The 14,509-nt window shown below is 35.9% G+C and overlaps 1 protein-coding gene across 1 annotated transcript in view; it reads left to right on the top strand.

The window, feature by feature from the left end:
• LOC127853725 (nuclear pore complex protein Nup153-like) overlaps window positions 1-5,945 on the top strand; it is a 63,267-nt gene extending 57,322 nt beyond the window's left edge. The window contains exons 28-29 of the transcript XR_008036726.1: window positions 5,341-5,459; window positions 5,928-5,945. The gene's annotated coding sequence lies outside the window, so the exon portion shown is untranslated. The remainder of the gene's footprint in view (window positions 1-5,340; window positions 5,460-5,927) is intronic.
• Window positions 5,946-14,509: the final 8,564 nt, after the last annotated feature.

Genomic DNA, 14,509 nt, shown 5'->3' on the forward strand with positions numbered 1-14,509 from the left:
AAATCAGTTGTGCAGTAGTAAGTTAAGTATTTGTGCTAATTTTGTTGTTGAAACCATTTCTTTAAAAACACCTTAAATAATTTCTCCTTAGATTTATATGTTTTGTATAAATAATTAATTGTGCATTAATAAACACAGAGGATTGAATATACCACTGTACTCCATTGTAATAATGTGCTGTGCAGCCACCATTTTCATTACTTTGAATATCAATTATTAATATACCTCTTATTACCTCACTTTATCTGTACTTGATTTCTGGAAAATATTTTGAGCAAGTTAGGCATTTAACAGGTTGTCAGAACTGGACTGATCAGGGATTTTTTTTCACCATTTTGGGAATGGGCCTGGTCTCTTTGTATTGGGAAACTGGCAACTGGGACATAACCCTTTTCCACTCAGAGGCAAAGTGAAAATGGCTATGTGCAAACAGCATAAAACCAGAACAGCAAAGAACAAATGGCTATGTGCAAACAGCATAAAACCAGAACAGCAAAGTGAAATGGCTATGTGCAAACGGCATAAAACCAGAACAGCAAAGTGAAAATTGCTATGTGCAAACAGCATAAAACCAGAACAGCTCAGATTAACTTCCAGTCTGTTCCGGTTGTATGTGGTTTGCTGCTCATCAATATGAGCGTTGAAAATCAAGCCTTTAAAACTTGAATCTATTAAGAAAGGTCCAAACTTGACCCAATAAAGTAATCATAAAGTTTATCATAAAAAAGTGGTTCCAAGTCATGGACAATTGGTGACTAAAATGTCAGTTTGTCTCGTTTCTCTGAAATGTTAAAATCTTGTCCAAATGTATGCACATGCCAAAATTAATATAACAAAATGCCATGCTCTTGGTGACAGATCATAACATAATCATGCTGTGAGATAGAAGGGAGCTAGGTAGGGAGAAAGGCGATCTAAATATGGGAGAAAACTATTTTATAAGGGAGTTTATTACATTTTAGGCATGCAATTATTGACCCTGAAACCTTACGATTTTTGTCTTTTTATTTGATATTGTTTGATGGGAATGTGTGGTGTTTGTTTGTTTACAAGTTTCATTTTCGAGTGTTATGCGTACAAGAAGTTACATTCACATGTGAAAACTCTCAAAACTTACTATTAATTAATGTAATAAGTGTATTTTAAACACATTTGGAAGATAACTTTTGTGCTTAAACGGAAAAAAACAACAAAAAACAAAAACAGTTGGGTTTTGATGTTTTTCAGAACAAAAGGGCAATCTGTTGAAAAATATTTCTTTATTGTCCCCTACCGGTTTCACTGGAGGGGACTTACGGGTTTAGCTCTGTGAGTCTGTCTGTCACACTTATCTGGATCCTGCGATAACTTTAAAAGTTCTTCATATTTTTTCATAAAACTTGAAACATGGATAGATGGCAATATGGACATTATGCACGCCGTTTCATTTTGTTCCTACGTCAAAAATTCTGGTTGCTATGGCAACAAATAGACTAGAAATACTGCTGAAAATGGTGGTTTTCTGGATCCTGCGATAACTTTAAAGTTCTTTATATTTTTTCATGAAATTTGAAACAAATATAGATGGCAATATGGACATTATGCACGTCATTTCATTTTGTTCCTATGTCAAAAATTTTAGTTGGAAATAAATATATATATAAAAATCTGACAATGGTGGAATTTCTGACAATGGTGGAGCCGGTAGGGGACATTTATTGCTTATAGTCTTGTTGATAATGGAGCAATTGATTTAAATAAGATATTGTGTTATTTATTCTTAGATAGGTTGGATGTTGCTCAGTGTTGTCTATGTACTCAAGTGTTCACCGTCTTATGCATATATTGATGCTTTTTTATGTAAATTGCATGGGAATCCTGAAGTCTTATGTCATTATGTCACAATTGCTAACATAAGTGTCTTTCAAAGTTTGAATGATATATGTTAACAAAATTATCCAAAATGAATTACCTAAGTGACATGCACTAAACTCAGACATTTTACTGGTTAAGTACCTATGAAACAGCCATTGCACAAACTAAATGTGTCAAAATTCTTCTTTTGTTTTAAAGCATTGGCTGTTATATGAGACCTGATCAGTTTTTCTATAGTAAGGTACTCTACATATGGACCTTCTTCTGCAAAAGCTGGACTTGCATGTGGGTAAAGTGTTTGCCCAGATAAGCCAGTGCAGTCCGCACAGGCTAATATGTGACCACACTTTCCGTTTTAATGGAATTTCATTGTATAGGAAGTCCCTTCTAAGCAAAAATCCAGTTTATGCGAAAAGTGCTGACCTTGATTAGCCTGTGTGGACTGTACACGTTTTAAGTTCCTTTTTTTCCAGAGCCAGGCTTATATAGTATTTTTTCCTTGTTTCTGTTATGGAGGTTCCATGTTTGTATCAAACTTCATCAAAATGAGCTGGCTCATGAGGAAATGTGATGTATGCCATATGCGGCTATAGACCAGACCAGCCTTCGCATTTGTGCAGTCTTGTCAGGAGCTGTCCTGTCCGCTATAAAGGCATGCAAGGCTTTGTGTTCTCATAACCTGATATAGAAGCTCCTGACCAGACTTCGTGAATGCAGGCTACATATGGCATTAGACCCATTTTCTGCGATGCTGCTCAAAGAATTATTAAATGGAAGAGTGGTAAGCAGGTATTATGTGGGATGGAAGAGTGGTAAGCAGGTATTATTGTGAACATGGAAGAGTGGTAAGCCGGTATTTTGTGTAGATGGAAGAGTGGTACGTAGGTATTATATGTGGATGGAAGAGGGGTACGCAGGTATGTGGATGGAAGAGTGGTAAGCAGATATTAGGTGTGGATGGAAGAGTGGTAAGCAGGTATTTTGTGTGGATGGAATAGTGGTAAGCAGGTGTTATGTGTGGATGGAATAGTGGTAAGCAGGTATTATGTGTGGATGGAAGAGTGGTAAGCAGGTATTATGTGTGGATGGAATAGTGGTAAGCAGGTATTATGTCTGGATTGAAGAGTGGTAAGCAGGTATTATGTCTGGATTGAAGAGTGGTAAGCAGGTTTTAGGTGTGAATGGAAGAGTGGTAAGCAGGTATGATGTGTAGATTGAATAGTGGTAAGCAGGTATTATGTGTGGATTGAAGAGTGGTAAGCAGGAATGATGTGTGGATGGAATAGTGGTAAGCAGGTATTATGTGTGGATGGAAGAGTGGTAAACAGGTATTATGTGTGGATTGAATAGTGGTAAGCAGGTATTAGGTGTGGATGGAAGAGTGGTAAGCAGGTTTTATGTGTGGATGGAATAGTGGTAAGCAGGTATGATGTGTGGATGGAAGAGTGGTAAGCAGTTATTATGTGTAGATGGAAGAGTGGTACGCAGGTATTTTGTGTAGATGGAAGAGTGGTAAGCAGATTTTATCATAAGGTTTCAGGGTCAACTGCAAATTTAGAGTCATCCAACTGTGATGCATTTTATCGTTTTTGATGGTGTAATAATGCTTCTACTGCAGAATTTCATTGCTTCTTGTTATTTGAGGATAAAAAATAAGTTTTGCTCAACAATTGTTGATAGATTTTATTTTATATTGCATGTTTTGCTGTTTTAATTTAAATTATAAGCCCAGTGTATGCCAATATGGATTGTGCAAGGGTTCGAACCGTTATGACATATTAAGTGCTCTGAAATTCTGCAAAAAAATATTTAAACTGGAGCTAGAATTATCATGAAATAAAAACTTTTGCTCCATTATTACTGTGTCGTGTCATCTTTTTTTCGCTTAATTGTTAAATATGTTTAACAGAAAGATAATATATGTTTAAATATTGTTGTATTTGGATGTTCAACAGATTGATTTATTCACAAAGAATTTAACCCTTAAATGAATATACATCTTCATCCAATCTTAAATTCATTTTTAATGACATAACGAGCATGACAGTTAAAGTTGTTTAAAGCATAAACAATTTACCGGTACAGAAAACCGTTGGTCCTAAACTGAGTTTGAGCCCGAGAAGTCCATGATTATCAGTGTCAGAATTCTCAAGGGGCCGGCTGGGTAAGTAAGGTTCTATTCCTAATCCTTCCGTAATACTTTCGTGGGTATAGACCAATTCACTAGTTATTCTAGTTATATTTAGATGTTATTTTTAAACATTCCAACAAGTTGTTGTGTTGTACTGAAACAAATTAGGATGAAAGAAACACTAAATCTATCATTCCATGCACACAACATATAATAATTTACCATAATGGTATTTGTCTGGAAACAAACACACTTTGAAACATAAAATACATTTTAAATTTAATTATATTTAATTGTTATGATTTGATTGTATCTATCTTTAAATCATTCAAGCCGTTGTATTCCGGTGTTTGATTGTCCCTTTGTTGGGCACAAACCGATTATCTTGTTTGATCAGATATTGTCCGGACTTAACTTACAACATAATGTCATAAACCATAGGTGGCTGCTTAAGAAGTCTGGTCATTAAACACCATGGTACAATTATTTATGCGTCATTTTCCTGCTACTTACGATTAGGGCAGTTTCCTATTACTGGCACTCGAAAGAGGTAGACGATGTGCACCCTCGAACGAGGCAGACGATGTGCACATCATAACGAGGCAGACGATGTGCGCACTCGAAAGAGGTAGACGATGTGCACCCTCGAACGAGGCAGACGATGTGCATTCTAGAACGAGGCAGACGATGTGCCTAATAGAACGAGGCAGACTATTTGCACACTAGAACGAGGCAGACGATGTGCACAGTAGAACGAGGCAGATGATTAGCATACTTGAATTTCCTATAACGGAATAATAATGTTCAGTAGATAAAATGCTCAATTAAATGAAGAAAAATAGTTAAATGTGTCGTGAGACGTTGTACACTTTGATTAATTAATTTGGCATATTTGCATAAGTTTCCATTTTTTTGTTTATATTTACTATATATATCTAACAATAAACACATAGCTACATCTGCTATCTAGACTGTGATAGACATCATGACTTTTCTATTAAAACATCCTTTTAGATGAAAATTGTATGATTGTCAAACTAAATTGGTAGTGGCTTTTTCTATGTCAGTTATGTTGTTAACGAACTAAAGCGATAAGAAGGAAACTGGGATACACATGGGTCGCCTCACTTTTTTCAATAAGCATAACCTTTATACTAATTAAATCTCTTTACTTCGTGGGGTACACATTTAAACCATTTTAAATTGCCGACATTTTCACGCTGTCTTTAAAAAGCGAAAAATACAACTTTGACACACACAAAACGTTTTACTAAACAATCTTTAATTGATAGATTTAAAGCTTGACCTTGCAGAATGCCCTTTGGAGACCCTTACATGACAATGTTTTGTTTCAGTTAACACATCAACAGGTCGGTATGGAATGCTCCAATTACTTTGCAGAGGTCTACTTCTGGCTGCGTTTTAGACGAGGCCTCTTCGTCATCTTTTACTCAAGTTTTACTCAAGTGCAAAAGTACGTACAGAAAGTTAAATCCTATGTTATATTGATGTTAAAAAAGGAGTTGCTTGTATAGTAAGTGAAACAATTTACAGTTTTTTGTAAGAATTAGTATAAACATATCAATGGAGTGGCAGTTATAGTATTGTACCTTTAATTTAGACTTCCTAGCAGTGGGAACATAGAAGAATGCAGCAGTTACTTGTACTTAAGCCTTTCCAACTCAGATATAAAGTGAAAAAATATAAAAATATGGATCTATGCAATCAGCATTAAACCAGAACAGCCTGCGAGTGAATCTAAGTCTGTTCAGGTTTTATGCAGTTAGCTGCTCATCATTACCTTACGATTGGAAATGAAGCCTTTTAAGATTGAATCTTGTAAGAAAGGTCTTTACTTAATATCACTTTACTAAGGGACTACCAAAGATCAAAGATCGTTTCTGAGTGGTAAAAGGGTTAACTGTGATACTTTGGTTTCCAGTCTGCAGACAACGCGGCTGCCCCAGGGACCCAGTCTGGTTTTAACTTTGGGGCCAATCCAGCTGGCCTCGGTGCCACGCCTTGTTTCAACTTCTCAGCTCAGTCACCAGCGGCTGGAGCCTTCACTATTGGGTAAGCTACAGTAAAATCTTTTTAACACTCACGTTTAACGTAAAAACTACACAGGTGAGCGACCAAGGACCAATATGGCCCTCTTGTTTGGTGTTTTTCATACCCCAACAAACAAGCTTTGAATGAGAATACTGTATTAGAGTCACTCGATGGTCGGTTATGGAGCAAAAGTACTTCCACATAAATCAAGTGATTTAATTAATGCCTAAAAATCTATCAACATTAAGTTAAGATGTGCAGGACATTTATATCACCTCTACTATAGTGATCCTTCTAAACAAGCAAGCTCAGTTGGTCAAGCGCTGGACAACAAATCTGAGGATTTAAGGTCACATTACTTGTATATACCGAATATACTGAAAATATGAAAACTTTTCAAGTAATGTAATATACCAGTCGTGATATTTTAATCAATATAAACTAATAATTGTGAAAAAATACAGTATTTTTGAACTTCTTTTTTTCGTCAATCTGGTTGACAGCCCCTTTAAGTTTTGTTGACTTTTTCAGTGCTGGTGGCTTAGACAGAAAAATTAAGAAAGCGGTGCGGAAAATCAGAAGATGATCCTAGCAGACTTTTAGGAACTGATGTACATAAATGTGTATGTGTATTAAAAATATGTTAAAAGTATAGTAACTGTTGTACTTAGTTACTATTCTTTGAGTTATAAATTCCATGTGGGTAATAAATTGTTAAATGTTATTGTGTTGATAATTACTGGGATTTCCTGGACTTTGTAACTATTTGTTTCTGTTTGAACATCAGTTTATAACTGATATTAATTGTTTGGTCTGTTAAATCATTACTATCTGATATTGATTGTTACATCATTCGTATCTAATTTTGATTGTTACATCATTCGTGGCTAAATTGATTGTTACATCATTCGTGGCATTCGTGGCTAATATTGATTTTTACATCATTAATGGCTAATATTGATTGTAAGAAAATCAGTATTGGTAATGTGTTTCCGAAAGAAGTGGATACTTGTGTAAAGTATTTTGTACCAAAAAAATGTTATATGTAATTCACCTACTTTTTCTTTTTTTTTACTTTTTCTATATATTTTATTTTATATAATACTATTGAGTGCTATTGTATAAAGGAATATGGACACCCTCAAGTTTCAGTTGATCATATCATATTTCTGGCTGTATATTCTCTTATTTATTTTTGTCCTGAATGTGTAAACAAAATTAAAAAGTTTGTCAGTCTTCAAAAAAAATCATATTCATATAAAATGCTTATTTAGGTCATCTCGCATAATAGCATTTGAAGCATAAATGTAAAACAAATGTTACAAACTAAAACAATCCATTCGGAATTTCTAAATTATTTATATTGTTTGTTTGTCTTGTTGTTTTATTCAAAAAATGATGTATTTCAACATTTCATGTTTAAATTTTAAGTCAATATGATCATCATTTTATCAGCAAAAGCCACTTTTTTCATTTTGAGTGTGACTTACTGTTCATTGATGATACAAATAAATAAAACTGTTGATTTCATTGCACATGTATACAGATTTCCTGTATTGCGTTCCCATTTTTAATTTACTCAACATTTGTGTTGTTCATACAAAACAAACTCTGTGTGTTTAGTCACGTTGTTTAAACTTATCATGTGTTATATATTTGTAAATAGTGTATAAATATTGATGACTTATGTATAAATTGTACAAAATGACTCACAGAAACTTGCTAAATGACTCTGTACAAAATAAGAGTGAAACAAACAATATATTACAGGCCCAATGTCTTTCTGCTGTCACACAATCATGGCGTTTCAAATCAGTTGTGCAGTAGTAAGTTAAGTATTTGTGTAAATTTTGTTGTTGAAACCTTTTTTTTTAAAAACACCTTAAATAATTTCTCCTTAGATTTATATGTTTTGTATAAATAATTAATTGTGCATAAATAAACACAGATGATTGAATATACAACTGTACTCCATTGAATTAATGTGCTGTGCAGCCACCATTTTCATTACTTTGAATATCAATTATTAATATACCTCTTATTACCTCACTTTATCTGTACTTGATTTCTGGAAAATATTTTGAGCAAGTAAGGCATTTAACAGGTTGTCAGAACTGGACTGATCAGGGATTTCTTTTTCACCATTTTGGGAATGGGCCTGGTCTCTTTGTATTGGGAAACTGGCGACTGTGACATAACCCTTTCCCACTCAGAAGCAAAGTGAAAATGGCTATGTGCAAACAGCATAAAACCAGAACAGCAAAGTGAAAATGGCTATGTGCAAACAGCATAAAATCAGAACAGCTCGGATTAACTTCCAGTCTGTTCCGGTTGTATGTGGTTAGCTGCTCATCAGTATCTAAGCGTTGAAAATGAAGCCTTTAAAACTTGAATCTATTAAGAAAGGTCTTAATTTAAAGGGACAACAAATGCGTTAAAAATTCGTGTTTAAGTGGCAAAGGGATAATAAGAATAATGTATTAATCTTCTTTGGTTAACAAATATTAAAATTGCAAAATACAAGTGTCTTTAACATGAACAAGCTGCCGCTCAACTCATTGAGCTAATTGAGGAGATTAATTGAATATTGAACTAATTTAACAAATATTAATTATTTATGTTTTGGAAACCTTCATTGGGAATTTTACGCTATCCTTTTGCAAAAATATATTCTTTCGATATATGGACTGGGGCAAAATGTTGGCCCCAATTTTGAACCAATAAAGTAATGTTTATCATAAAAAAGTGGTTCCAAGTCATGGACAATTGGTGACTAAAATGTCAGTTTGTCTCGTTTCTCTGAAATGTTAAAATCTTGTCCAAAGTATGCACATGCCAAAATTAATATAACAAAATGCCATGCTCTTGGTGACAGATCATAACATAATCATGCTGTGAGATAGAAGGGAGCTAGGTAGGGAGAAAGGCGATCTAATTATGGAAGAAAACTATTTTATAAGGGAGTTTATTACATTTTAGGCATGCAATTATTGACCCTGAAACCTTACGATTTTTGTCTTTTTATTTGATATTGTTTAATGGGCATGTGTGGTGTTTGTTTGTTAACAAGTTTCATTTTCGAGTGTTATGCGTACAACAAGTTACATTCACATGTGAAAACTCTCAAAACTTACTATTAATTAATGTTATAAGTGTTTTTTAAACACATTTGGAGGATAAATTTTGTGCTTAAACGGAAAAAAACAACACAGTTGGGTTTTGATGTTTTTCAGAACGAGCAATCTGTTGAAAAATATTTCTTTATTGTCCCCTACCGGTTTCACTGGAGGGGACTTATGGTTTTAGCTCTGTGAGTCTGTCTGTCTGTCTGTCTGTCTGTCTGTCTGTCTGTCTGTCTGTCTGTCTGTCTGTCTGTCTGTCACACTTTTCTAGATCCTGTGATTACTTTAAAAGTTTTTCTTTTTTTTTCATAAAACTTGAAACATGGATAGATGGCAATATGTACATTATGCACGTCGTTTCATTTTGTTCCTACGTAAAAAATTCTGGTTGCTATGGCAACAAATAGACTAGAAATACTGCTGAAAATGGGGTTTTTCTGGATCCTGCGATTACTTTTAAATTCTTTATATTTTTTCATGAAACTTGAAACAAGTATAGATGGCAATATGGACATTATGCACGTCATTTCATTTTGTTCCTATGTCAAAAATTCTGGTTGCTATGGAAATAAATATACATATATAAGTCTGACAATGGTGGAGCCGGAAGGGGACATATATTGCTTATAGTCTTGTTGATAATGGAGCAATTGATTTAAATAAGATATTGTGTTATTTATTCTCAGATAGGTTGTATGTTGCTCACTGTTGTCTATGTACTCAAGTGTTCACCGTCTTATGCATATATTGATGCTTTTTTATGCCCCCCTTACAGAGGTCCAGATAAGATGCGTATTTGCGTAAAATACGCATGAAAAAAAAGAAAATACGCATGGCTTAAAATTTTGTTGAGTAAAAAAACTCCTGGCTAAATTCGGATTACGTATCGTGCAGAGGTCCAGTGTAAGATGCGTATTTGCGTAAAATACGCATGAAAAAAAAGAAAATACGCATGGCTTAAAATTTTGTTGAGTAAAAAAACTCCTGGCTAAATTCGGATTACGTAACGTGTGCAATTTCAATGCGTATTAGCCGTTTATACATGAATATAAGTTCATGTAATCATGACTGGTTCCCGTCATTGTGTCCACACCAGAAAAAACGTAGTGACATCACCATCTATGTACAGAATGTGGTTCCCGACCTAATTTACTCCTCAGTCAGAACGGTATCATTTCATTTTGGCCCACGATAAAGGCTGATGTTGACACAACGGACTTTCCGCTGCATTGTTGAAAATCGATATACGCTAATGGTGAAAATATTCACATTCGAAAAAAAAAACCAAATCGCCCAACTTCAAGCATATAAGTTTTGCTATCAGTTCATCTCTTGTGTGGCACTATGGAAAAACCTTTTTCCTTCAAGCACTTTTTAAATGGCAGCCGTAATACACATATATAATAAACAAGTTTTACGGATACCACCCGCTTACCATTCAGATAATGTGACGAAGCACATGATTAAACTGTTAGATATATTAAAATCCGGTTTGCAATCGATGAATCCACTAGAATCATTATGTAATGCGAAAACTTGCTGCTTGCTTGTTTTCCATATGACCGTCACGATATGTGCCGCCCTGACCGGCAGTCCCGGATTTTGATTTTTACTCATCAATTAAAAAATTCATGAGTGAAATACCCCTCGGCTGAAAAAATTATCTGGAGCTCTGCCCCCTTATATACATATACATATATATAGAGGGGGTATATTGTTTTGCACATGTTGGTAGGTCGGTCCGTCCGTCCGTCCGTCCGTCCACCAGATGGTGTCCGGATGATAACTCAAGAACGCTTGGGCCTAGGATCATGTAACTTCATAGGTACATTGATCATGACTCGCAGATGACCCCTTTTGATTTTCAGGTCACTACGTCAAAGGTCAATGTCACGGTGACTCGAGACAGAAAAATGATTTCCGGATGATAACTCAAGAACGCTTACGCCTAGGATCATGAAACTTCATAAGTACATTGATCATGACTGGCAAATGACCCCTATTGATTTTCAGGTCACTAGGTCAAAGGTCAAGGTCACGATGACTCGAAACAGTAAAATGGTTTCCGGATGATAACTCAAGAACGCTTACGCCTAGGATCATGAAACTTCATAGGTACATTGATCATGATTCGCAGATGACCATTATTGATTTTCAGGTCACTAGGTCAGAGGTCAAGGTCACGGTGACTTGAACCAGTAAAATGGTTTCCGGATGATAACTCAAGAACGCTTGGGCCTAGGATCATGTAACTTCATAGGTACATTGATCATGACTCGCAGATGATCCCTTTTGATTTTCAGGTCACCACGTCAAAGGTCAAGGTCACGGTGACTCGAAACAGAAAAATGATTTCCGGATGATAACTCAAGAACGCTTACGCCTAGGATCATGAAACTTCATAAGTACATTGATCATGACTGGCAAATGACCCCTATTGATTTTCAGGTCACTAGGTCAAAGGTCAAGGTCACAATGACTCGAAACAGTAAAATGGTTTTCGGGTGATAACTCAAGAACGCTTACGCCTAGGATCATGAAACTTCATAGGTACATTGATCATGACTCGCAGATGACCCTTATTGATTTTCAGGTCACTAGGTCAAAGGTCAAGGTCACGATGACTCGAAACAGTAAAATGGTTTCCGGATGATAACTCAAGAACGCTTACGCCTAGGATCATGAAACTTCATAGGTACATTGATCATGACTCGCAGATGACCCTTATTGATTTTCAGGTCACTTGGTCAGAGGTCAAGGTCACGGTGACTTGAACCAGTAAAATGGTTTCCGGATGATAACTCAAGAACGCTTACGCATAGGATCATGAAACTTCATAGGTACATTGATCATGACTCGCAGATGTTCCCTATTGATTTTCAGGTCAAAGGTCAAGGTCACGGTGACTCGAACCAGTACAATGATTTCCGGATGAAAACTCAAGAACGCTTACGCCTAGGATCATGAAACTTCATAGGTACATTGATCATGACTCGCAGATGACCCCTATTGATTTTCAGGCCACTAGGTCAAAGGTCAAGGTGACTCGAACCAGTAAAATGGTTTCCGGATGATAACTCAAGAACGCTTACGCCTAGGATCATTAAACGTCATAGGTACATTTATCATGACTCTCCGATGACCCCTATTGATTTTCAGGTCACTAGGTCAAATGTCACAGTGACTTGACACAGTAAAATGGTTTCTGGATGATGACTCAAGAAAGCTTACGCCAGGGATCATGAAACTTCATAGGTACATTGATCATGACTCGCAGATGACCTCTATTGATTTTCAGGTCACTTGGTCAATGGTCAAGGTCACAGTGACAAAAACGTATTCACACAATGGCTGCCACTACAACTGACAGCCCATATGGGGGGCATGCATGTTTTACAAACAGCCTTTGTTTTTCCTTATTCATTGGAACGTATTTGTATACCAACCAATGTATGTAAATTGCATGGGAATCCTGAAGTCTTATGTCATTATTTCACAATTGCTTACTTAAGTGTCTTTCAAAGTTTGAATGATATATGTTAACAAAATTATCCAAAAATGAATTACCTAAGTGACATGCACTAAACTCAGACATTTTACTGGTTAAGTACCTATGAAACAGCCATTGCACAAACTAAATGTGTCAAAATTCTTCTTTTGTTTTAAAGCATTGGCTGTTATATGAGACCTGATCAGTTTTTCTATAATAAGGTACTCTACATATGGACCTTCTTTTGCAAAAGCTGGACTTGCATGTGGGTCAAGTGTTTGCCCAGATAAGCCAGTGCAGTCCGCACAGGCTAATATGTGACCACACTTTCCGCTTTAATGGAATTTCATTGTATAGGAATCCCTTCTAAGCAAAAATCCAGTTTATGCGAAAAGTGCTGACCTTGATTAGCCTGTGTGGACTGCACAGGCTAATTGGGCCACACTACACACATGTGTTAACCCTTTCAGTGCTGGAACCGAATTTTGAAGGCCTTTGCAAACAGTTTGGTTCCAGATGAGACGCCACCGAACGCGGCGTCTCATCAGGATCCAAACTGTTTGCTATTCTGATAGTATTCTTTGAAACAAATCTACGAAAATGCTTATTTTAGAAATTCAGCAGACGACAAATTTCCCAGCATGCAAAGGGTTAAGTTTGTTTGTTTCCAGAGCGAGGCTCATATAGTATTTTTTCCTTCTGTTACGAAGGTTGCATGTTTGTGTCAAACTTCATCAAAATGAGCTGGTTCATGAGAAAATGTGATGTATGCCATATGCAGCTATAGACAAGACCAGCCTTCGCATTTGTGCAGTCTTGTCAGGAGCTGTCCTGTCCACTATAAAGTCATGCAAGGCTTCGTGTTCTCATAACCTGACATAGAAGCTTCTGACCAGACTGTGTGAATGCAGGCCACATATGGTGTTACACCCATTTTCTGCGATGCTGCTCAAAGAATGAGTAAATGGAAGAGTGGTTAGCAGGTTTTATGTGTAAATGGAATAGTGGTAAGCAGGTATTAGGTGTGGATGGAAGAGTGGTAAGCAGGTTTTATCACAAGGTTTCAGGGTCAACTGCAAATTTGGAGTCATCCAACTGTGATGCATTTTATCGTTTTTGATGGTGTAACAATGCTTCTACTGCAGAATTTCATTGCTTCTTGTTATTTGAGGATAAAATATAAGTATTGCTCAACAGAGTTGATAGATTTTATATTGCATGTTTTGCTGTTTTAATTTAAATTATAAGCCCAGTGTATGTCAATATAAATTGTGCAAGGGTTTGACCCGTTATGACATAAGTGCTCTGAAATTCTGCAAAAAAATATTTAAACTGGAGCTAGATTTATCATGAAATAAAAACTTTTGCTCCATTATTAATGTGTTGTGTCATCTTTTTTTCGCTCAATTGTTAAATATGTTTAAAAGAAAGATAATATATGTTCAAATATTGTTGTTTTTGGATGTTCAACAGATTTATTTATTCACAAAGAATTTAATCCTTAGATAAATATACATCTTCATCCAACCTTTATATTCATTTTTAGCGTGGCTGTTTTCGGAGAAAACCCGAGTCATTAACGCCAGCTCGTCTTCCGCCGCCCGCCATAGGCGTCGTGCTAAAACCTTAACATTGGCCATAACTTTTTAAATATTGAAGATAGCACCTTGATATTTGGCATGCATGTGTATCTCATGGAGCTGCACATTTTGAGTGGTAAAATTTTAAGGTGAACATCATCCTTCAAGGTCTAGGGTCAAGAAAACAAAGTTAAGGGAAGTAATAAGCTTTAAATGGACATAGTTATCTGACCTGCCCACGTATATATTTTTGTTAAATAAATCAAAGCGTCGCAGTAGG

This window comes from Dreissena polymorpha, chromosome 12, assembly GCF_020536995.1.
Source record: "Dreissena polymorpha isolate Duluth1 chromosome 12, UMN_Dpol_1.0, whole genome shotgun sequence".
NCBI classification, from domain to species: domain Eukaryota; kingdom Metazoa; phylum Mollusca; class Bivalvia; order Myida; family Dreissenidae; genus Dreissena; species Dreissena polymorpha.